Source organism: Thunnus albacares, chromosome 10 (assembly GCF_914725855.1).
Source record: "Thunnus albacares chromosome 10, fThuAlb1.1, whole genome shotgun sequence".
NCBI classification, from domain to species: domain Eukaryota; kingdom Metazoa; phylum Chordata; class Actinopteri; order Scombriformes; family Scombridae; genus Thunnus; species Thunnus albacares.
The window spans coordinates 4,239,327-4,265,696 of record NC_058115.1 but is presented as its reverse complement, the minus strand read 5'-3'; the positions used below and the strand labels follow the sequence as shown (position 1 = coordinate 4,265,696).

Below are 26,370 nucleotides of genomic sequence, written 5' to 3'. Positions count from 1 at the left end.
TAAAATCACATTTGATTGGGTACATTTCTACAGCCCAGGTTCAAGATGAGTCAAGAATGATTTGTTTGGCATTTATTTGCCATATACCAAGAGATAACAGGTCAGTTATTACAGTGACACAGGATTAGAACTTAGATATTTTTTCTTCTCTTTTTACATCTTGTTCTTTTGGAGGTTGAATGCATGTATTGTACATTTCTTTGGACGAAGGCATCTGCCAAATTAATTTCAAGTAAAAGGTTAATTGTAGCTCTTAAAATGAATTGGTGTGGATATTAATTTGTGGTAATTATAGCAAGCTGTCACAATTAGACTGACAGTGACACAAGGCAGGCTGGCCATACTCAAAAACACTTCATTAATTATCCATCTATGGCAAATTGTTATTATGGTGTTTTATTGTGTAGCTAGCCTGTTAGCTCATACAAACCATATCACATGTTATACTGTTACAGCCATGGCCGTGCCTCCAGTTTATCCCTTCTCCAGTGTCTCCTCTGTTCCCTGTCTGTCTCTCTCTCTATGTGTGTGTATGTATGTGTGTGTGTGTGTGTGTGTGATGTGGGTGTGGCGCTCCTCCTCCTCTCACTCTCCCGGCTCTTGGATCCCTACACACCTGCCATCCATCAGGTCAGCTCCTCTTCAGTATATCAACCCCCAGCTCTTCACCCTCTCTCCGCTGGATTGTTGTTTCAGCTATAGTGCTAGTAACCGCTTCAGGCTTCTCTTATGTTCTAGTGTTCTTAGCGTTTGTTTCCTCATGTTGAATTCCTTGCTAATTACCGTCTCTCTTCCCTGTGCTCCAGGATCATTACTGGCCCTGCGTGCATGCCCGCCTCTCTCCAAACCACTAACCACCTGCTACCTCCCGCCAGCCTACACCATCCTCCCTCATTCATCCACCCTGCCCAGCCGCTCCTGCCATACCTAACCGCCCTCCAGCCCTCTGCCTCAGCCAGCTACCTCCCCGCTCATTTCACCTCCTTTCCCCACTCCCCCTTTCAATAAATCCTCTTCATTCATCTTACTCCTAGTCTGTGTCTGGGTCCAAACTGCAAAACTCTAACACCTGCAATTTTCCAACAAAACAAAACTTTATTTGTGCAGACGTACTGACCTACCAGTAATATATGATATATTTCCAAAATGCTACACATGGCGCTTGATAAAATAAGGTAGAATCACCCACACAACAGGCAGTGGAACATCTACAGATAGAAATAATGAGTAACTATTAAACTGATAAAAACATTAACACACACTCATACACACAGGTGGAACAGTGGTATCTATCCTCTTTATGGAGTACAGCAGTGGCTCTTTTTTCCATTTGTCATTGGAACAAATACAGCAGTTATTAATAACTTTTAATAACCTCTAGACTTGATAAGTACTACAGATGAATAAACCACCTGTGTGTATGTGGACGTCTGTGTGCATAGTATTTCACGAGTCTGTTTATGTGACGGCGTGATTTGTCATTGGAATAAATACAGACCTATTTGCATATTAAGAGATTTGTCATTGAGGTCTGGCTGAGTGATAAAGTAAGTATTAGAATCCTGTTTGCTCTCATATTCATCGGGATTTGTCATTGTTTCCTCTTCTTCTCCACCTCGTTGTCAATTTTTCCTTTCTCTTCTGCAGCGTGTTCATTTTTAGAGCCACATTCTCCTCTTTTCCCTCTGCTCCTTGTCATCCCTGGCATTTCTCTGCTTTCTCTCTCACAAAACTTGATTTCATTTTCAAGGACCGTCTCTCTCCTCCTCAAGACAATTCCATTTTCCTTCGCCAGACAGACTTTCGTAGTTTCTCACCGCTGTAAACTTTTCTTTTTACCAGTTTCATTGGCAGCTCTCCCTGCTCTTCATCACCTTTGTTAAGCCATAGCCATGCATTATTTAATTTCTATGTATATTTCGATACATTTTCGGTATGATAAATATTTTCCAACTTAAGTCCTGCTTTTGCTTCTCTGCAGTGATCCCTGTGAGCTAAAACTTTAAACTATGTAGTTTTGCTTCTCAATCACTTGATGATGATGATGATGATGGTGATGGAGAGCCAATCACTTCTGGGCTTGCCGCTGTTGCACAAGCTTCTGTGATGCAATCTGTCATTATAGGTTTCTTTCATCGGTCTGTTTGTAAGTGAAATGTGTTATTTGGGCGTACTATTCACATTCTAGTGATTATTCACTACGGCAGCTGCTGTTAGAGTTTGAAATAAAGTTAGATAAAGAGTAATATGTTGGCATATATAAAGCTACAGTCCCTATCAAGTGCTTCTAGCATGGAAACACAATAATTGTATGTTACTGTATCCATATCCATACATATATCAATGAAATCCAGCATCTTTCTCTTGTTAACTCATCAGGTTTTTAGCTTTGACCTCTGCTGTAATAAAAAATAAAAGGAGAAGTCTAGACTATTCAACCTTCCCTCCCAGTCTGAGTCCTTGAAAGTCAACTGGCCTCAGTCTGGCTGAGTGACACTGAACCCACCATGGACTTATGGTGGGTTAAAAAGGCACAAAGAGGAGAAATATTAAAGCTGCACAATTGATTTATGTGTTTATTGGGCATATTATGTAAGTTGTTATAACTAACTAAACAATAGCATTCATTTGGAGTCATGTTTGTGTCCACCTGATGAATCCAAGCCCAATATTCAATCTCTTTTTAGAAAAATGTCTGTTTCTTTAGCTCCTAGATGTTCTTTCTTCACTTGCTAGTCACTGGCTCAGTGTTTTTTGGTGCTGCATAGATGCATAGATAGTGTACAGTGGGAGTATTTTTGCTGAAAACAGCTGTCTGCTGCAACTGGAAATGAGTGTATTGAAAGCCGTGAGACTGAACCAAAACACTGAGAGCTGATAAAATGCTCCGCAGTGCTGAGGGGAACTGTGGAGTTGGTTGATATACTGTTTCTCCATATATCAATATATGTGGGTTAGATTTTTTGTAATTTGCTTTATTACAAATGTCATTGTGATGATGAGTTAGGTTTTATTACTTCTGGAACAGAACCCAGATCTTTCCTTTCAGCTCTCTATACCTTGCCAGTGAAAATCTGGCATCTTTCAGTTACAGTCTGTCAGTGCTGCTCTTTTCTTGGATTAGCCATGCTGGCTAGCACTGCTTATGCTAGAATCATGTCAGGCATGGATCACATGCTCAGACATGTTGGTGAAAAAGGTGAAGAAACGCTTTTACCACCTCAGACAACTTAGGAAATTCATAGTCTCTCTGGGGGTCCTACAGACCTTCTATTCTGGTGCTGTGGAAAGTGTCCTTACAGAGGGCATGACCAGGTGGTCTGTGAGCTGCTCTGCTCTGCTAAGGACAGTAGAGTCCTACACTGAGAGGTGCGCTCAACCGACTGCACCAATGGATCTGTGCAAGACTTACACCACAAGTCACACAGAAGCTCAAAAAAGCTTTTAAAAATGTAAGCTACATAAAAATATAGCAGTTACCATGCCAACAAGCTGACGTCAAAGGCGTCGTGCCATACCCCCTCAAATAGATGAGATTGGGTGGCTTAAGAAATTGTTAAAGTCTTCTTTCATATTAAGTGTTTTAATTAGCCTTAATAAAGTTTATAAACAAAAGTTGCTTTTCTGTATGTTTTTATCTGAGTATACATAACTCTGCCTGCTATACACAGACTCCCCCTCTTGGTTTAGGCTACTTGGCTTCGTCGTGTAGAAACATTGTTAACTGCAGTAGGAATAACCATTCTCAGCTTACTTGACTTGAATGAATTTGGTGTTATCAACTCAAGGCTGACTTTAGCTAGCATCAAAAAACAAATCACTTGACAAAGACCACTAATGTTACATGTCAGTGACATTAAGCGCTTTAGTAACATTTTGGGTTGCATTTTGGTGTAGTAAGTGTTAGCTAACACATTAATGTTGATTCACATGCTATCATATAGGAAAAAAAACTTAACAGATTGTGCATCTCACGAGTATTAGGTTAAAGGAAATTGTATGTTGAACTTGAATTTCGAAATTGTTTTTTCCTTACAGTTCCAAATCCTGTGGATGACACTTTACAGTAGAGTGGTAACTGCTTATAGTGATCACAGTTACAGTGATCAACCACTTATATGGATCAAAAAGCTCCAGACAGAATCATTCCTATACAAAAGCTGATTGAATAATTCACTTATAGTAATCAAGTAGTCTGCTTACAGTGTTCATTTTGGGTCTTTTCATATATGACAAAATATGGAAAAACATTTTAAAACTATGGTAAAACTTTTTTTTTTTTTACTTTACTCCCATGATACACGTATGATATTTAATTAGCGGCTGCGGCACCATTATCAGGTGTTGCAGGTTTGTGTGGAGGTGCAGGATGTTGGTGTGTTTATTTGTAACCAAAGTGAAACAGACAAGTATAACTTTTTATTTCTCTCATTCATCGGCTTTCTTGCTACCACTGCTCCCTCTCCTCATCCACTCTCTAGCTTGCCCGACCACTGCTTCTCTCTCTCTCCCTCTCTCTCTCTCTCTCTCTCTCTCTCTCTCGTCTTTTTTAAAATGAGTCAGGAAGCCAACAGCAACGCCTAACTTTACTTTTAATGTTCTTAAACGAAGAGAAATGTCATCCCCTCTTTCTAGTAATGTTTTTGTCCTCCCTCATGGCAGGGTTGTACATCTCTAATCTGTCTGAATGCCGGCTGTAATATGCAAATGTCAATTAGATGGTAATCTCCATGAGAAATAAAGAAAAATTAAAAAATCGGTTAGAATAATCATCTGCTTATAGTGATCAATTTGACCCGGACAGACGTGATCACTATAAACGATTTCCACTAGATATTAAACTGATTAACCAATTTCAGTAGTATTCATTACACACTGGGTGAGACAGCAGACATTTATATATATTTAGTTGTTCATTGAACATAACGTTACAGGTTTAAAATGTTTTCCATTAAATATAATCCTTCATATTGATGAGAGTGTTGGATCACAGCTTTTACCTGGATTCATGCTGCTCATTCTCATGGACAGAGAAATTGTCTTTAATATTTTGTACACACAGTGAATGTTGTAGGGTTGTATTACAGCTGTTGATAATAAAACAGTAGAGCATATGCAAATGATGAAAACACAGGGGGTTGGATGCTACTAGATAAAAGAAATAAGAACCAGATAACATAGTATTTACAGCCTAACTCATCAAATATACACTAAAACTACTCATTTAGTTAAACTAGTTGATTAAATTAATTAAATAGTAGGCTACAATGATCACATGTGGATCTATATATGAACATGTTATACTTGACTAATATAGTTTGTTATTTTTCATAAAAAGATCATTGCATATGAAAACATAAATATATGAGTTGCATAAAGTGATGTATGTTATGATGTATTCAGCTTGCAATGAACTATACCATCATTTATTTTCTAACTGTCACCAGAAAACATGCCAGAGGTGGTGGTGATGGGGCATCATCTTCCTTTTTAAGACAAGCCTGCTGATCTTATCAGAGTGTTGTTGCCAGGGGACAGCTGGGGCCACAGCTCAACCAGAGTGGCTACATTATGTCAGGGGTCCATTTCAAGCGGGACTGGAGTGCATCCCATGTTACTTCACATTTAAGAGATGTTTTTGGGGACCAAGATACCAGAAAACACACAGTACATTCCTACTACTCCCTCTCACATACAAGCTACGCCATACCCAGCATTCATCCCACAAATACTGTCAACCCCAGCCCCCTACAGACTAGACATAACTAGCTCAAAATTAGTAACCATAACGTTACGCCCAAAACACTAATTATTACATCCATTAGCATCAGTACCATATTAAGTAATCATTCCACTAGATTTGCAACAATCATTGTAACCACCATTAATATCCAGCAACATTCCCACTGTGACCACCTCAGGCTCAGTATCTGCCTCATTGACAACACGTGCTAAACATTTCCTTGCTAGAGCTTCCCCAAGTGCTTTGACTATCTAATGTAGTAATTCACCCACTGTAGTTACCCCACTTACACCAACTACCCCAGCACTAATTAAACCACTGTAGCTACTGTAGTTGTTCATAACTCAGTACAAAGTACATAACTTTTCCCACAGTAAGTTTTCCTCTCTACTTAATAGGGGTGTGCCCAAATACAAATACATTATTTGGCAAGGCACAAATAGTGTTTTTTTTTTTTTTTTTTTTAGAAATATTTGTTTCATACAAACACTTAAAAAATTATTTGTTTTTGGAAAGGAAAAAAAAAAACATGTCAAATACCAGCATGCAGGTCAGTTACATCGCTATCTCAGTCTCTCTCCTCTGCTCCACTGATACATCTATCAGCAGGTCTCAATGAGGGGAGTCACATCCACCTGCTACATGATGCACGTTTCCTTATTCGGACATCACTCCTGGAGTTGAGGGTGTTCCCCTGAGATAAAGCTGAGCTACTGACACACACAAAGTGCATAATCTGTTGTTCCTCTTCTCCTATCTACAAAGTTAGGTTGTGAAAAATAGGCAATAAATGAAAAGTGCAAAGCAATAATCACCTCTGAAGTTCTTGCCTACATGTTACACGCTGTGCTGTCTCTGTGTTATGGGTGTATAAATAGGTAGAGGTGTGTCTGCAATGAGGTGATGAGTAGTTCAGTAGTTGGCACAGTCGTCTATGATCTAGGAGACTCCAGTTCGACATCCGGTGTGGGGACCTCCTTCATAAGGTAGTTTATTCATGACCACTTATTGTAACACTTTAATTTTCTAAAATTAAAAGTGTAATAAAAACAAAAACAGGATTTTTAAGCCTCTTTCCACTTTTATTTATATACAAATATAAATAATTTTGCTTCGAACTGGAGTCTCCCAGATCATAGACGACTGTGCTGACTACTGAAGTAAAACTTTTACTCAGCCAGACAGACTCTGTAATGTTTTCTGAAGAACCCTGCATTGGCTCCCTCCCCTAAATGTCAATGCAGTGGTCTCAATCAAAATAATTAGCATGGCTGTGTTTTTTTCATGTACTGCTAATGTCAGTTTGAATACTGCCTAAGACTGCTGTGTGACTTCAAATAGTTTTAAATATTTATTACAATTACTTATGCAGGAGCAATGTCTTCGATGCCATCTGGCTGAAGGATTTTCTCCCATTTATCCCTTTCCAATTTATCCTCCTCACAACATCACCATGGAACATGCAGGCAAGAATGTTCAATGTGACATGTTTTGTGTCATGGCCGCTGATGGTTGCCAGGGAGGAAATCTAAAATGGAACAAAAACTAGAAATACCACCTAATGGTTGTATGCCTCCGCCAACCAATCAAATTGCAGTTTACATCCATGTCTGTCCAGACTCATGAAGTATTTGTAGTGAAGACTTTGATGGAATTTAATAAAAGGTATTGAGTGTATTTTCCTTCACATGTTTGGCCAATAAAGCTGATTCTGATAGAACACAAAGTTGTAGCCATGACAGCGGACAATACTTCATATATGGATGTTGTTGCAAAGAAGCTACAACCCTAAAACATCGATGCTTCACACACATCTTCAAGCCGACAGCACAGAAGATCTGTACAATCACCACAGTTTCATCCTATTAGATATTTGGGTAAAACTTTGTCATAATTAGCGTATGAATTCTTGACGTACAGTCAAAAATGTGTTTTGTGAGGTCACAGTGCCTTGACCTTTGAACACCAAATTCTAATCAGATCATCCTTGAGTCCAAGTGGACATTTGTGCCAAATTTGAAGAAATTCCCCTGAGGTGTTCCTGAGTTATTGCATTCACGAGAATGGGACGGAAAGACGGATGGACAGTGTTGTGGAAATTTTTGCATGGCTCCCTCAAGAACCCTCAAAGACACAAGAGAGCATTAAACATTATTACTTGTTGAAGCAATTGTAGACACTGTACAATCCGTCAAATGATCAGCAACAATCATTCAAATGTCCAAATACAAAAACACAAAAACAAAAATACAATTATCTTGTATTTTTGGAGAGAAAGCATGTTGTTCAGCCGGCCCTTTCTCTAAAGATTGCAAACACAAACTAGACAGCTTTATACCTCCACGGAAGCAAAGTTAATAACAGTCAGATCCCTAAATGGACACTTCCACAAACTGTTACACCTTCTTATAAACTAGTATGGTCATAGGATGATCTGACAGAGACCTAATGGTCAATGACTTCAAACAAGGGCATCCTTCAAATTTAGCTCATCTAGGTACCTCATGATCCACACAGTTTCTAAGACAATAGGCTTAAGGCAAAGATATCTATAGCTAACCCCAGAGGTCAGCAAACAACCCTCAGATAGTAAAAAGTTCAGGAGTTCAACTAGCCTTGGAGAAGGATTTCTTATACCACAGTGTCACAGTGACATTACTATCACAATGAATTAAGAACAAACATTCACCCCTTAGTTTGAAAACAACATTGTAACACATACTATAATATATACAAGAAATGCATCAAATGATAACCACTATTTAAATGTCTCACACAACAGAAGGACAACCCAAAATCATAATGCCTCCAGTCACAGCTGTTGCCGGCACAGAGGCATAAAAATCCTGTCTATATAATTTACAGAACGTTTTTTAACATATCTTTTTATCAGACAGAGTATAAATATCCAGTGTTAATTACATTTTTTCCTCTAAAAGACCTTGATAACCAATTTTCATTTGGTTCACATAGAACCAATTAATCCTATATGCGCACAACATTTTCAGCCTAATTGTAGTAAATTAGGCCTTTTTTCATGCTTTTCCAAGTGAGGCATCTAACCTCTTTACCTAATGCACTCTCAGGATGTGTGTGTGTATGTAACAGAGATTTTAATGTAAACAGGACTTTGTCTGGAAGACCCCCTTTCCATTATAGTCAATCTTCAAAGCTTTCTTTTGTTCCAGATCTATGTTATAAAACCAAGATCTGCCAAAAGTTTCAGAAAACCTATACAGTAGATGAAAAGTATAATTTAATGTATTGGAATAGACTTCTGAATTGCTGACATTTATTACAGATTTAATAACAACTGTTCAACAACATCTGTTTCCTCAGTGCTAGAGATTTAATCTTTAGTGTAGATAATAGCATAGATCATGACTACACTCAAAATTATATCTAGTAATTAATACAAGATATGGCCTAATTTATTAATAAGACCATCTGGTAATAGAGTGTAACCCCGGGCTTTGTGCCAAAACAAGGGCCTGCTCCCCTCATCCCTCCTACTTTAAATCCAAACTCATGACTAGGTGAACATCATTTGTTCCTTCTGTAACAGCTCTGTTGCGGAACAGAAGAGTCAGGTGATAATTATCTGTGAGTTTGTCATTACAAACAACGCTTTTCACATTACACAAAGCCATTTGACCCATTGATCATAAAATCAATAACTATTGATTAATGGAGCTTTGATATTCTAGACAAAACACTTAAGATGTGAAACCAAGATTTCAGGGGCTTTAATATGGCACAAAATCTCAGACTTTACTCTAGAATTTAATGTAAAACTGTAATGAGATGAAAAACAAAAAACACAAAAAAACTCACCACGCTCTGTTTCAGTTGAGAAATGATGGGATATTTAAGCCATTGATCCCAATGGAAAATGTACAGTGTCAGGCATTTCCATTTGTTGGCCAGCTGGGTTCAGCTTGCTAGTCAGATATTTCACTTTGGCAATTAACTGCTCTTGCTGGTGTTTTATATACTCCAGTAGCTCATAATATGGACTTCTGCAGCTGTTATAAAAAGAACATAGAATATATAAATAAATTCCAGTCTGCTTTGGACAACTTATTAAGTTTCACTGAGCAGATGGGAACAGCAAGTTTATTTATTCATTTTTTTTAACTTTAGGCCACGAAGAAGCCTCGATTTAGTAAAGGTAAAACTAATGTCTTACATGTTATTCACATTTACTGTACTACAGCCCACACACCTGCAGTAATGTTTTCTAATTGTTACTAGGATTAGTTGGTACTTGGTCTTGAGAAATTTTAAGAGTGTGAAAGAATCAAAGTATCTCTTCATTTATGTCTTATGTGCTCAAACTACATGCCAGGAATAGGAACATGAAATACTACTTATATTCACTTGAATGTGGCAGGGTGTGTGTGGCTTGTTGTATATGAGTTATATAATAAACAATTGTTAATATTTTAAAAAGTGAAATGATTGAAAGGTTCAATTTGAATCTCATAGCCATTTGAGGTATTGATCACCAGAGCAGTGCTGGTTTGCTCTTCTGCTGATCTCCGACATTCCATCTGCTGACAGTGAGGTGGTGGAGTGGGTGAAAGAGGGGCAACTGTGCTGCTACTTTGCCTACTTACATGGCAAGATGATGGTGGAAAAATAGGAGCTGGTGGTTATGGTGAGGGTTTGGCTTGACACCTAGCTCTCTTTTTTAGATGACCTTCCTCCTCACTGTTATCATCACCCCCCCCCCCCCCAAAAAAAAAGATGACTATGATGTGAGTTAAAAAAATAACCATATTCAGCTGTCAATATAATGTTATCTTGATTTGCATCTTGACTCCCTTATTAATAATACCATAAATGTTTTCACTGGCCAAAGAAGTCAAGTTGTAAACTAGTGTAATTGGTCAAGAGTGCCGTGGTGATCCTGTGGTTGTTGTGTTAAGAATATTCTGCATTCTGAGTTCTACCTTTACTAGTGCATTACCATCATCTGGAGAGCATCTGACAGAACAGACTGTCTCCCTGACATTATGCTGGTATACTGTATATGATATGAGAAAAAAATCACTATTGAGTAGCTGCAAAAGAATGTATGTCATTATATATTCTAAGAAATAATTATAACCCAATTAATTAAGTAATTTCTTCTGGAGGCTGAGAATCACCATTTAATCGTGCACTGTGTCAGACTCAGATTTTGCAAACCTAGGTAAAGGATGGGTATGGTGTTATTCTGTGTTTTATTTTGTCAACAAATCCAATCAAAAGACCACAACCAACAATGTGTTGGGCTGTCAATGCTGTCTGTCAATACTTTCTGAGTAAAAGCAGTCTCCAATTACCCACATAACCTGATTTCTCTGAGAAACCAGGTGACTGACTGACCTTTTCACTCAGCTACAGCTGGCTTTGCCTGTGTGGTTGCTGTCAGGTTTGTCATACCATCACACTGAATGACGCTGATGTGAAACTAAAGGTCAAAAAGTACATACGCACAGTAGAATATAAAGAAAAATATACCTATACACTAACATCGGCTTTGGCTTTCTCTCTCTTTTCTCTTTCTCTTGAATTTCCTTCTCTTCCTCTTCAGACTGTCAATCTGATGTGTTGCATGTCACAGATTTCTTCAACAGTTGTGCTTCAAAGTACGGATCTAAAAATGAAATGTGTCAAACTTCACTTGACTTTCAAATTAATTAATTGACATAAGTTAAATATATTTTGATATTTACTTACAAAAGCCATTTCTTATTAGAATTTTTTTTGAGAATTAGCATACCACATGATTTAATAACTCTGACATCATATGTTTTCCAGTCAGGTCCAAGCTCCTCTGCATTTTTACTGCCCTGTCCACTCTCTCATCACTATTTGGCCAGTAGGTGGCACCAGTTTTTTGGCACCGCTGCTACAGTTTTGTTGATCAGGAACTCAATTGAGTGGAACATCCTTAACTGAGAAGAACTTCTGTTCCAAGATGTTCTGAAACAATTAAGTGACAAGTCAAATACCTAGTATAGCCATCATTATTAATCAATAATTGCTGTGTCAGCTAGAGTACCAACAAAATAGCTTCATACTTGGTCTTTTAATTGGCAATTAGAAAAAAAAGCTGATAAGCCTCAATGGCTAGTGGAACTGTACACCACCCTGACACTTCTTTTAGTTTTAGCTGACTGAGCCCATGGTTGTGTGTGTGTGTGTGTGTGAGTGCATATTTGCTTTAGTGTACATCATTTAAATATTTGATTTTCCTGAAATAGATTGTTTAAAATCTAATGAAACACATCTCAAAGATCAAGAGCTGTGGAGTTACTACCCTAAAACAGGACAAAAGAAAGACCTGTGGAGTTTTTGTTGTTTCTTACCCAAAATGCATGAGACATCTCCAGACTAATTTGCAAATGCGTATTAGCCTGGAACCTCTTAGTCCATTTCTGATTTCCAAAGGGTGTTATCAACAGGTGCAGACCAAAATGCCTCTGGACACAATTTGATAGACCTACAACCAATCAGAGCAACGAAACGTGTGACATTGCGCTGAGCAACACATGCAATTTGGGCTTCGTCTGTTTTTAAGGAAGAAAAAATGATGGCCTACTCACAAACTTATTCATATTACAGCTAAACAGTACACTAAGATATGTTTCTGAAAACATTTGAGGTGGGAAATAAGCAATGCAGTAACAGAATCTTGATTCATATTTCATCAGCACTGACTAGTTTGACAGTTTCATCTGAGTGTCATGAGACTGGTGCATTGCGCTGAATGGATCTATGCAAACTGTCAGTCATGTGTCCTGCACTAACCAATCGGGTGCTCCGATGGAGTTTAGTGATGTCAACCAATCACAGCTTGGCATCTCCATGTGGGCATGCCCTGTAAGTCTCCACGCATGTAGATAAACAGTTGTTATTGGCCAGGATGGGTGAAAATCTCTCTCAATCATCCCTATGAGGCAAAACAGTACATTTTTGAACAAGCTCTGAAACTTTAAAACACTTGAGTATATCTGATGTTTGTGACAGCTTTTTCAGCTTGTGCAGGTAACTTTCATGGGGAAATGCAAAAGCATGTACATGTTCAGTATAAACAACAAGCATATATATGTACATTATAAACAATTTGATCCTTGCCATATATTTCACCAAAGCGACTAACAAAAGATCTAAGATGTGAGCATACTGTGTGTGGTGGGATAATTAAGGACTTACTAAATAGCAACACCAGAGAAGAGTAGCATGAAATTGCTGCACATATTTCTGTCCAGAGAGGTACCTAGATTTACAGGTCCCGTGTGCAGCAGAAACTGCCTTTATTCAGTGGCATTCCAACAATCTAATTCCCTCAGTGATCTGGGCTTTTGGACAAACTCCACAGGAATATTGGAACATACTTCTATCAGTTTTGCCGACATTCTTTCTAATATTTTTGCAGGTACTCAGATATTCAGAGGACCCCTGAGCCAGATGTGTAGCATTCGCCTAACAAAGCCTAAACAGTCCACATGCATAGCCTAGAGGGTATTGTGAAACCATGCCAACACTGCTGCCATGAAATGGATGTAGCCCCTCATGATGATGACTCTTATCAACGACGTTTTCAAATGATTCATCTGTCCTTAGAGCATAGTCTGTACATTGGTATGTGGAGTCTATTACTGTATTTTGTCACAACCATGGTAGGCATTGTGGTTCTTTGTGTTTTGAACAAAGGATCTGGCCGGTGTGTCACAAATGACTATGTCCAGCTTGAACTTCAATTTCTTACCCTCTAAATCAAAACCTTTTTCAGGCTCTTGTAACTCAGTAACACAATCTCCAAGGAACTCTTTTGCTGAGTTATGTTTCTTTGGTCCACAGAACAAACCTATCACTACTGGTTCTTCCATGGGAACACTCATTAGCACATCAAGGATGGGCCACAGTTGCAGACTAGAGCTCTTGAACAAAGGACGTTCATCTATGTTTATTTGCAACTTCAAAGTGAAACTGTCTGCCAGTGTCTGTACATACTTATACAGTGTATTTCTAAGCAACAGCACTGGTAGTGGTACTGTACCCCAGTCCTTTCCAGAACTGAGTATTTTGTCTTAGTCGTAAGTAGGGTCCTAGCATCCTTTGGAAGATCAGGATGGCAAATGTGAAGTATGCCCAATAGTGCTGTCAAAGCGACCAAAGAAATGTCAACGTGTATGGCCCTGTTGGAAATGCTGTCAGAGCATGAAAATATCTCAGAGGTCATCATCAGAATGCTCTGAATCAGATATCTGAATCTAGCCATCATAGCCGCAAACTACAAAACCCTCAGATATGTCTGCATCTACTTCCATGCCCCCTTCCTCCTCACTAAACACTGCTCCATTTGCAATGTCTGAACAAGTTGGATTGTCTGTGCAATTTAGACTTTCTTCAAAAAACTCTCCACTGACATCTCCAAGGTCCCTCTCTGTTGTCATTTGAAAGTCAGTCAAATTTGTTCAGTCATCCCTAATTTGTTTAAGGTGTTTATCTACGTCTACACAGGTCCTCTATCTTAAGGTGAAGCTAGAGTCTTTCTATTCATTTTATCTAAAAGAAATTTTTCACACAAAAGACAGATTGCAACCAGTGAGGTGTGGAAAAAAGACTATGATGTGTAATGTGTTACAAATGTGTTAAAAATATATATACGAGTGAATAGGCAATGTGCTAATATGACATCACTTATCGCTTATGATAATATTTTTTCATGGTTTATAATATCATCAAGATGTATTATAACAAGCACAAAATCTGCCCAGGATCTTTGAATAGCCCTACATACCAATATCATAGACTGTCCATCACATCACCTTCCTTAAGTTAGTGAGAGGGTATTGTGAAACATTTTAGTGAGCGAGTGATCAGTTAGCAAGTGTCTGGCCACAGCTCCTGAGTGAGATGTGAGAAAAGAAAACTACATTTTAACAAACAGGTTAAAGATCATCAAATCATCCTTAATTCCTGACATACCTTCTGCATTTTTTCTAAAATATCTCCACACCTCTACTTTCAACCTCTTTGATGATGGAAATGAGTTAGAAAGCTTATGCTTCTAATAGAGTAGCACCAACTGAAAAAGTGGAAGAGAGTGCTTGTAAATAAATAAAAAGGAGAAGGAGTTGGTGTTCTCCCCCAAAAATATTACCATAAGCTAACAATGAGAAAATAAATAAAAAAAATAAGAAGAAACATAATTTAATTTCTTTGCATTGCTTGTGAGTATATTACATTTCTCAAGACATTTCCAGAGGTGATATAATAAACCAATAAAACACAGCATGAATAGGGCTGGATATATTGGCACTGGTCTCAAGATTGGATTTAATTATGATTCAGAAAACCCAGAATGGATTAATTTCAATTAATTTTGTTTCAATTCAATTCCTGATTCAGTTACATAAGATAAATATTAATATTGCATAAAGTGCTTCTCAATTCATCCTGGGAACTTAAATTTCTTCTACCTTCAACAAGTGAGCAACACTGTTGTTTCCTTGAATAGAAAATTGTGTAAAGTGCAAATAAAGGCTGAATTATAAACTCATTTCCCAGTTAAAATAAAGACCAAGGATCTTTTTTAAGGCTTAAAAAAATGACATATCTATGTTTTTAGACCTCCACATGCAAAATAGTTGAGCAAGAATAATAAAAGACCTGCAACACTTGCAAAGACATCATAATTATGCATATTTTAAAAAAAATAAATGCTATCCTATTCAGCTGTGCATGAATTTTCAGTACCAGCTGCTTCAACTAAGTACATCACACTTAAATGATCAATGTGAGCACAAACAGCAGACAGCGAAAGTCCACTCACTAATTCATCTGCACTGTTTGTCTTTGCATTTTTTGTTTACAAGACATCATTTCACTACTGCATCAAAGATCAACTGCTCCTGCTTTCTTTTTTAAATATCACTCTATATATCAAAACCAAACACATATTTTGTGTTACACAGCTGGGAATACGCAACAGTTTAAAACAAGCAGACATGAGCCAAAGGTCCTGAACTGATAGTTCTTTGGTACATTTTATTTAGATCAGGGCTTTATGCTTACATTTGTTGTTAGAAAATGTGGGACCACAGTTATTTTTTTTAATAATGTTAATACATCTGTTTTCCTAACAAACATTTAACATTAAATATACAGTACATATAAGACACAGGGCAAAACTGACTTAACTGGAAGATTACTAAAGAATATTTAGACATGCACCAATTCATACCGGTGCACACAAATAAGTTTTCACATTGTTACACTACAATTTTTATGCGAGTGAAATGCTCGCACTGTAAAGCCCTGCAGTTATATCCTTTCTTTACAAAAAGAAAAATATGTACATTTATTAGAATTTAAAAGCTGATGCGTGTGTGGACCGTTGTCTTTATTTGACAAAATAATCAGCTAAATCAAGTTTGATACTGTATTTCATCTCACTTTACTCAGGCGGCAGGAAAAGATGACAATCAGACCCCAAATCAGATTGGTGCTACTTGTGAATAAGCTGTAAGCTGCAATAGAACACAGATGTATGATGTATAACATAAATGTATCTATGATTTAATTATCTCAAAGAAATGGACATTTGGTCATTCACCTATCTTCAGCCCCGTTTGGATCAACATTAGAGGGGGGGGAATATATTCAAGGTGCTCCTTGGTTATTTAAGTTAATTGTCCAGATGTGATGTCAACCATCAGGAAATTACAGGATCTGGTCTGTAATAGACACGAACATTTAGCAGGACGAAGCCAAAAGCCTCCACAGTGGAGCGTAGAAGAGTTGAAGGTGAGGCAACGATAATGAGGGAGGTGAATGTGAGTCAAAAGTTCTCCTCATTCTCAGAGTCATAACTCAATCAAATTTTATTACACAAACATGAAACACAGTGTATCTTTCAGTGTGATTAAACTTCCCAAGGATGACATCTCCGATGTAAATTGCCAATTTACGTCCCTGAATCTGCTTAGAAGTCAGAGAAAAAAAAAGCTTCAGAACTTGCCTGAGAATCATCACATTTTGAAGTTTTATTCAGCATCAAAGTCATCCAGTGATAGTTGTCTGTACATCCATGGCTACACTGCAGACAAGAACTGCAAATAGCTTATTTGGCATCCTTTTGGCTACTTTTTAGATATATGCCAAAACATAAGCAAATATCATCTAAAACCAGGCTCAAACTAGTATGCCAGAACCTGCTGACATTACAACCCAATTTGATGAGCTTTTATTAGGGTCTTGTTCTCCTGATGGCTTTATTTGTTATTTTGTCCTGTCATCATATTGGTTCCAAAATAGGTCTATATGTGGTGTAAGTATGTTTCCATCTATCAGATTAGCAAAAACACTTTTTAATTGAAAGGCAGATCTTCCTGCGGAAAAAACTCAGAGATCCACTTTAAATCAATGGACGGGAAATTAATCTAAGTAGTTCTCTTCCAAACAGAGCAGTTCTGTTTAATGATTTAATGATAGGTTTACCAATCCTTTTTCAGGAGAATATTCTGAGAGTATACACCAGGCTTTCCGTTTCAGAAAAGTAACATTATCTTAGTTTTTCAAAGCCATTCATGATTGACCGCTGTTGTGGCTGAGTGGGAGCCTGCAGCACATTGATATCAGGATCAATACTGAAGCGGCTGGTGAAATGATGCTCTCTACATCTGAGGATGCTGCCAGTCAATCTGTAAATAGCAAACTTTAATAGGTTCTGAAACCGCTTAGTGCAGGTTTAAAAGAGCAAATGTGTTCATAGTGATACATTAACAGCATTGGGTAATGTGATTAAAAAAAATCATTTTGTTTACAGATTGCTGATGCTGGGACCTTTGAGGATCTTCATAAAGAAACAACTGCACTACAAGACTACCTAGCTAATGCAGGTTGCTTGCGTCCCGTTAGGAAGGTTGAAGACAGGCACATGATGATTAAGGACATCTTGAAGTTCCAGGTCATTAACCGAGTCCAACATCCATCTCCTAAAATGTCAATATTATAAGTGCACAGAAATTTGATTCCTAATTTTTTTACTTGCTTCCCAGATTGATTGATGGCTTGAAAAGTGTTGATGTATTAGAAGAGATCCAGGAATATCAGGAGGCATTCCACCCTCTGCTGTGCCACAGCCCTACAAAGCTGACAGCATATATTTTGGACAGTCTGTTCCATGTAAGATTTTCCAGTACAGGGAGCAACAACCAAACAGCTGAAAACTGGGTGGTGGGATTATTTCCAGGACACAGAAGGTAGGTAATACGGTACTCGAACCATGGAGTGTGTAGACTTTTGTTCACTTCTTTGCATGGACAACCCTGTTCAAGTACCAAATTAAACAGTAGCTCCTAACGTTAATTTATTTCATTTTAAAATATCATCCATGTTGCTTGCCTTACACTTACAAACAAGGCCTATTTTAAATTGTGTATTTTTATACATGAGTTTGGTATGAGCATTGTTGACTCAGAGGCTGTTCAGTTGGGCCGTGCTTTCAGCACCTTCAGTGGACATGCCCCCTGCCTTTCAGAGCAGAGAATACTGCTTATTTTTCCATGATTTTGATACCTAATTTTATACTTGGCGATCTTTTTAATCATTCAAATCTGGCTGGGTGATTAATTACACATTTTTCTGTGGTGTGACAAATCCAGAACACACATTTATTATTGCTTTACTTTAAAAATGCGTTTCTTTCCCCAAACTGCTTGTTTTGATTATTACTTTTGCATCTCTTGTACAGGTTTGTGGCTTATTGATAAATGTTTACTATTCCACAGTTTTACTCACAAACTCAAGACATTATCAACCAGATTTCACTTCTTCATTCAGGACATAAATATTATATACTTCATTCAAGACAACATCTGTCAGACACCAAAAATGACATTATCTGGAACCCACATCTGGCCACATTAATCTGTGGTGATTCCACTGTCTAATACATTCCTTGCTGGAACACTGAATTCTCCTAATATAGACATAATTTAATGCCCATACATGCACTTCATTATTTGAGTCAAGAATGAACACATGAAATAATTGTTGATATTAGTCAGAAACAACTCTGATAACTAGAGTCACTCAGTTCTTTGATTGTGTACACTTCTTCCAGCTATAAAACACCCTCAACGGACACCTCTGTTCTCAATCCTAAATCTTGCTACATCTACATTTTCTCCTCCTCTGTCTCCTCTGACTCTATGGGGTAAACTGAACTGGGAAAACCCTCTTTGAAAAAAAGACACTACAGTTGATGTATGATTATTGGTGCAGCATTCCAGGCGAATAACAGTCTGACTATAACCATCAATGTATTCATGAAAAACAAATCTCCAGGCAATCAATGTATGATTGGAGTCCATATGCCTGTAATGAAAACTTTAAACAATGTTACAGTGACTACAGAACATCTGTCATACATGATAGACATGATAGATGTAAAAATTATTAAAAGGCTGACATGACAAGATGGGTTAAAAGTCCACATGGCAGAACCCTATCATGTTTCCCTTGTTTTCCACCAAGTACAGACATTTTCTTTTACAAGTACAACATTATAAATAACACACCATGGATGGTTGGGGCTTCTGACATTATAAACCCTTTTCCTAATAGCATGCCTCCGCTGCAACATTGTACTAATGGGGTCGACTGCATTAAGACTTTCCCTCACCTTCTATCTTTGGATTGAAAAACGTCTTGTAATTATACTTACTTGACAATTGGTTAAAAAAACATATGTTAATCTTTGAAATTCAAGATTGTTCAGTGATTTTACATGCTTCTCATGGTCCTCTAAATACAATTCAAATTAATAATGTAAGTATACACAAAATCTAAGATTACTCTTTATGATACATTGGCCTTTACTGTACTACAGTTTTGGTAAATTTGGACTCAAGAAAAGAACTGGGCAAAACATTGAACTATACAGTCAGTTTTACCTTGCACAAGCCTAGCTCCAGCATTTGGAGTACTGGTGATTACTTCCTGAATCATGGCATCAATCAGCTCATTGTTGGAGATGGGATGGAAATTCTGTACAATGCCTAGTTCTTGTTGTTTTCGGAACAGGGATGCAACACTGATGCGGAGACAATCAGCAATGGAGGCCCATGTCATTCCACTCTCTCTGAACTTGGATATTTGTTCATCTGATAGCTGATACCTGGAAACCAAATGCTGAACAATGGCACTGAAAATTTTAGCCAAAGGATACACATATCCCAAAACATAAATGGTGCACCACGACAAAAAAGCCCCTCTCCTCTTATCTTTCAAGAGGAGTTGTTGCTGGGTGCTATCTGCTACAAACTGTTACACTATCAATTAGGCACCATACCTTGGACATCCACCTGTTTATTGCAAAGTAAACTGAAAGAGGTTGCTTACCATCCATTAGCTCAGTAATGATATGTGCCAGATTGTTGCCCTGTACATATTACAAACATTATGAGATAATCAGCACAATAGCTGTACATATCATCACATATATAATGTTAACGTTACCTGAGAGGTCAAAATAGTGGACATTGTCATTAGAAAACATATGTGTTCCTCCAGGACACGGTGGCTATGTTACAAGGCATTGATGTTGTTAGTGTGAAAAGCAACTTCTGTGTCCACTAAACATTGATAAGGTTCCTCTAAATAATGTATCATGTCAATTGGTAGTACGGTATCACAGTATTAGGTTGTCCATCCTCTGATTCACATCCCTCCTCTACTACTACTTAGGACAAAGTCTTCTGAATTGTTTGGTTTGCCGTACAACACTACTTCCATTTTAAGGTGTGCCGAAGTTCCTTTTTTTCTATAAAGAGGTCAGTACCAGTGGCTGTACGCTATTAGTTTGTGCTGCCCAGTTGGGTCACCTGTTACATCCAACCGGACAGTGCTGTGCTGCCCAGTTGGATCCCTCGCAATATTGAGTTGGGGGCCTCAGCAGCATTCGTTATCTGTGTCTTATCTGGCCTATCCAGCTGGATATGTGGTGTCTTGTTAGGTTAGGCTTTTATATTGTTTGGCCTCCCATACCTGAGCACCAGCATGGGTCCATCACAATAAGCCCACGTTGCATGAAGTGCTCTGTCTAGGCCAAACTTTAGCGGCAAATGTTGCCTCTGTGAGTCATTGCAGAGGCTGTTTTGGGAAGCAGTGCAGATTCACACACACATTACAGAATAAAGTGAATTCCAGTTGCTCTGGTGCGGCCAATCAAAATGTCCAGTGGCACTGGGCAGATCTTCACTCACATACTGGGGCGATGACTCCTCTCTTAATTTAGCTGTAGAAGCCAGACACACGTAAGCCAGCGATTCTGTCTCATCCTTAACCAATCAAGCTTGTCGTCTCTTTTTACAAACACTATTGACAGTGTACTCTTTGGAAGCGTTTGTGTAGATATTGTCCTACACATACACTCTCACACACACTCACCCTCAGTCTCTCTCACACATACATACACCCAATGGAGGCAGATAAAAGCAGACATTTGGGCTTTGCATCAAAGCCCTTCTCTTTTGGGATGAGTGTGAACAGCTTGCCCGAGGTGTGGCTCTTTTCTTTGTGGGAATTTTCACGGCGTCCGTGTGTGTGTGTGTGTGTGTGTGTGTTTATGTTAGCTATAACTGGCTTGTGAGCATACAGATTGCAGAACCAAGGCCTGAAGTACACGTGTCTGGCTCAGACTCTCTCTCCCTGTCTGCTTTTGTTTTCTGTCTCTTTCCGGCCCGTTCTCACATTTCCTGCAGTCTTTCTTGTGTTTCCTTTTGTTTTCCTCTTCATTCTTGTATTTTTTGCATGCAGGTTCTTTCTTTAGCCCCATTCACACTGGAATGATATCTCCAGGGGAGATGACGTAATTTCTAATTAGTGATAATTATGGCCGCAATTACCTGATGTTTTTCTTCAAACTTGCTTTCATTGCTCTTCCTGTAATCTAAGTCACATCCGGAGTGAGTTCCTTGAATTTTAAAGTGGATCTTAGAGTTTTTTCCACGTGAGGAGCTACTTGTCTTCCTACTTTTTCTTTCTTTATCAGCTCAGATCAGAAAACAGAGTAAATCAAAAATGTTTTTGCTAATCTAATAAGTGGAAACATCAACATAGAGGCCTGCTATAATGTTGGCCACAGGTACGCATATTCTTTTTTTTAACCCTTCTTTTAGCTTTTATTTGTTCACATTGAATGATATCAATATGTGTGTCATGTCTGTGTGTTCAGATTTCACTGAGTTGTGACTCTGACAAGGAGGATGATTTTTGACTCAAACTCAGCTCACGTAGTATCTTTGTCTCAACTCTCTGGCATCCCCCTGGAGAGGCTTTTGTCTTTGTTCAGCTGAATGTCCATGTCATTTCCTGATAATTCAGCTATTTTAACTCATTGTTCCGGACAGCATTTTAACCAAGGAGTAAATAATAATCCATTACTCATCTCCCCCTATAATGCTCGTCCCATCCAAATGGGTTTTTTGGTGTTAAAGGAGAAGACTAAGAGAAGACTTTAAATGGCCAGTTAACCCAAAATTACAAAATACATATTTGTGCAGTTCCCTTCAGTGATATGTAATTATGCAGTTTTGATTGTATTCATTCAGGTTTTGAGATATTCATCTCTGAGGCTTCTGTTTCCATCCCAACAACACTGAAAAATCCAAACCCTTTCATTATTTTCAATTAAGCTACTGTTGTAAAATGATGTAATAATAATAATAATAATAATAATAATAATAATAATAATCTCTGTCTAGCAAGAGATTAACTTAATTTAATCAGCTTGCTTCAATCATTTTCTCACTCAAGTCCTCTGCCTTTTTATTCCGGGTTTTCACATTTGGTCTCCAGAACAATACAGCATAATGAGTCAAGTAAAAGGCTGCGGCACATGGAACCCTTAGAGCGATAGTGCTCCCTCCTCACAACCAAGTCAACCGTACGTGAATGTGAATCTCCGTCCTGAAACAAAGTGCCATTCTTGGATCATTCTTGACATTTGATGGCATTTTTCTCTCATCAACAAGCCATTAAAGTCATGACAGCATGACGGACACGCTTCAATACCCAATCTGTAATATTAACACGGCTGACAGCGTTACAATGTCATTTCAACAAGTTTAATGCTTCCTAGCTGCAATATGTGCTGCTAGGAAGACGCTGTGTGTGTGTATGTGTGTGCATTCAACAACAATCTGTTGTAAATGGTGAATGTAGGAGACTCAGTGTGTGTATTCTCATGTCAGAGCATACATTAGTGTTTCTGAACATGGCTGAAGTTCCTGTGTGTGTGTGTGTGTGGTACCCTATTGAAATGATCCCATTGAATACTGCTGTTCAAAAACACACACACATATATGAAAAAATGTACAAAAATACACAAAGACAAACACACGAAACACACATAATCAAGCATGGCAGGGTATGTGGGGTGTTGACACACATCATGTTCTAAATCATGAGTTAAAGCAACACTTTCACACAAACTAATGTCCATTTTGACTGTGATTTGTAACGCAGTAGTTATTCAGCACTTTGACTGTGAGGTCACAAACACAAGAGTGCAGTTTACAGGAACCTCATCAGCAGAAATGACCTGGAAGAAGAAGTCAGAATACTACACACACACACAGATTAACGGTCACACGGCAGCGCAAAAAACGACACAACTATGTGAGCCGAACTGAACGTCACAGAAAGATTCAGCAGCAGTGACAATTTTTACCGGCAGGGATGGATATAAAAACAGCACTGACAGCCTGGAGCCAAAGATTTAAAGAAAAATGTCAAATGTTGTCAGATTAAGACTTACACTGATCATAGGAACCTGGGCTGTATTTTCTGTCAAAATGTCTTCAGTTTAGTCTGACACCTAAGAAAATATGCGATCCCTTAAGTATCCAGACGTAAAGAGAAATACCGTGTAAGCAGTATTTGCTTTATAAAATCCCAGATAAATGACCAACACTGTGTTGCATTTTCCCTTTAAGGCAGGTGACACTTTGACAGTCTCTTTTAACAATAAATACAACATCAGAAGAGGCTAGAAATCATCAGTTTGGGTGTTTGTTGGCGCTTGTGGCAGCTATTCACTGTTTTTTGCCATTAATTCAATACAAATCTCAGACACTAGAAGTTCTGACTCTCTTTTTCATTTATTTTGCACAAGTTTATAGTCTAAGGCTGTATTTCTGAGATAATTCTGTACTCCAATTATCATAAATGTAACTACAGTATCTGCAATGCTATCATGTCACCAATCACAGCAGATGTAACATAACAGCACATGAGATACTGTGGGGCTGCAGGGTCTGACCCACTGGCCCCTCACTCTGCTGCTGACTTCTCTTTGGATCAGTTGACATAATTTGCCCTCGATGGCTTATTTAAAGGGGAACTCCACCAATTTTATACTTTTTTTTTTTTACAGGCCTTGGGACGTACCACTGCATTTATGGGATGTTGGATGACATCTCCAGAGGAAGCTGCGCAAAGTCTGAGAAATTCAGTCAGCGTCAGTCTGGGCTGAAGACTACAAGTTTGAAAATGAAAGAAATCTGTGTGTCTGGAGTTAGAAATAAATGAGGTTAGCAGATCTCTGTAGCCTGCTGCTCATCTCTGCTGGAGGCTAGCAGCTCCAGGCTACATTAGCCACTGCTAGCATAACACACCACAATCTGTACACTCGAATTAATCAAGTGTACTGTGGGTAATGTAGGTTTTGACAAGGAAGAAGAATGCATGGAATAATAAAAAAAGACAGTGTCTCTTGTTGTGCTGCATCGATTCTGATCCTTTTATTTTAAACTATCCATCCAGTCTGACAATGTTACAGGAGGCCAACGCAGCTAAATCTCATATTTGAGCACCTAACACCAAATATTTGTTATTGGAATCAAATATATGGATGCAGATATGCCCGTAATCATCTGTTTGCATATCGATATTTGTGCCTGCATTAGTCTTAAGACCTATCAAAGAAACAAACCTCACAGAGGAGCAGCCAGCAGATGCAATGACACACAGCTCTGGCTATTTATAGCGCCCACATGACTGCCCTCTGTACCAGTGATATTTCAATCACCATCTTCGAATGTCCAAAGGTTAATCATGATTTTCTTTTCACAGCGCTCACATGAAAACAGATGTTCCAAAGAGCTTCACAATAAAAGATAACGACACAGGAAAAAAGAGTTGATCACAAAGAGTAATTAAGCCAAATAAAGTGTATAAATGTGCTTTTGATGGGCAGCAGCAGAGAGTTTGACAGCAACAAGGTGATTGGCTCACAGAGGTCATGGTCAAATCTGATGGATTGATTTGAAAGCAGAGAAGACGAAAAAAAATCTATATAAACAGAGTAAGCATGAAGATAGTCTGTGACTGAACTTTTGCCAAACCTAATTTCCCATCTAGTTTACAGTTGTTTTGCCAACATTTTCTGTTTTACAAGCATATTAAATACATGTTTGCGGTTCATTTATGATCAGCGTGGCAACAGATACTCTGTGGGTGTACTTTGCTTGTTTAATCAGTGCACACAGCACGGCCTCTTGTCTTTCATTTGTATCTGTAAGTCTTGATTAGCGTGTTTTTGGCATTTCAAAGACTTAAGAGAGAGATGAAAAACATGTTTGACAGAGTCAATAAGAAATGGAATGCGTCATAAAATATTCATTTCATTTCAATTGACAATAAACATAGGCGTGTGTATACTGTACATTGTCAGGTGAATAGCATGCCTTTGAAATGCAAACTGCTCCAGCAAAAAATACACCCACCCATGAGTGGTGGACGTACAATCTTTTTCTTTCTTTTCCGTTAGCTAAAGAAGGAAAACAAAGACAAAGCTTTGCCAGGATGTGAGAAGACACAATGGTACATGAGGCAAACAAAGGTGGTGTTTTGTACTTCCAGAGAACTAACATACTATATGACTTAAATATTACTCTGCCAGCATAGATGACTTTGGTCCTTTTTTACAATTTGCTCCATGCTTTAATAACCATAGCAGGGACATGAACATGGTCGCTCATGTTCAGATTTATGTCTGGTGTTGCAGGTGCATAGTGTAGTTACAACAAGACTGAGCTGGTACAGCAGTGTCCTCTGAGGAGTTCAGTAAGTTCTATGCTTTTGTGCCACACATACAATAATTCAACCCAGTATTCTAGGAATTATGTTCATATTTTATGTCAGTAGAAGTGCCAATGCAGGTACCTGAGATGTAGCAATTTGGAAAGGAAAGGTGGGGAGGCGTTTGCAGTGGATGGGCATGTAGGAGACCAGGGCTCATGTCCTGTCACAGAACTGCAATTGCCATTCACCTTTCTATTAAAGGCTGGTGATTTTCTGTATTTTTCTTACTGCCAACATATCTCAGAGCCAAACCAACAATGAATTGATATACTAACTGTGAAGGATTTTTGCATATAGCTGTCTGCCCTTCTCTGGGTCAGGCCCACTTCTCAGATTTTGGGTAGCATCTCACAGTGTCAACTCTGTATCCAAATGTCTCCTTAATCGATTAAGTGGCAATAAATTCTTTTGCTTAAGACATCCACATTTTTCTGGTACTTTCTGAAATACAGCTCCAGATTTCCATCACACTAACA

At 38.3% G+C, this 26,370-nt stretch overlaps 1 long non-coding RNA gene across 2 annotated transcripts in view; it reads right to left on the bottom strand.

The window, feature by feature from the left end:
• LOC122989948 overlaps positions 1 to 26,370 on the bottom strand; it is a 70,355-nt gene that overhangs the window by 13,775 nt on the left and 30,210 nt on the right. The window lies entirely within an intron of this gene.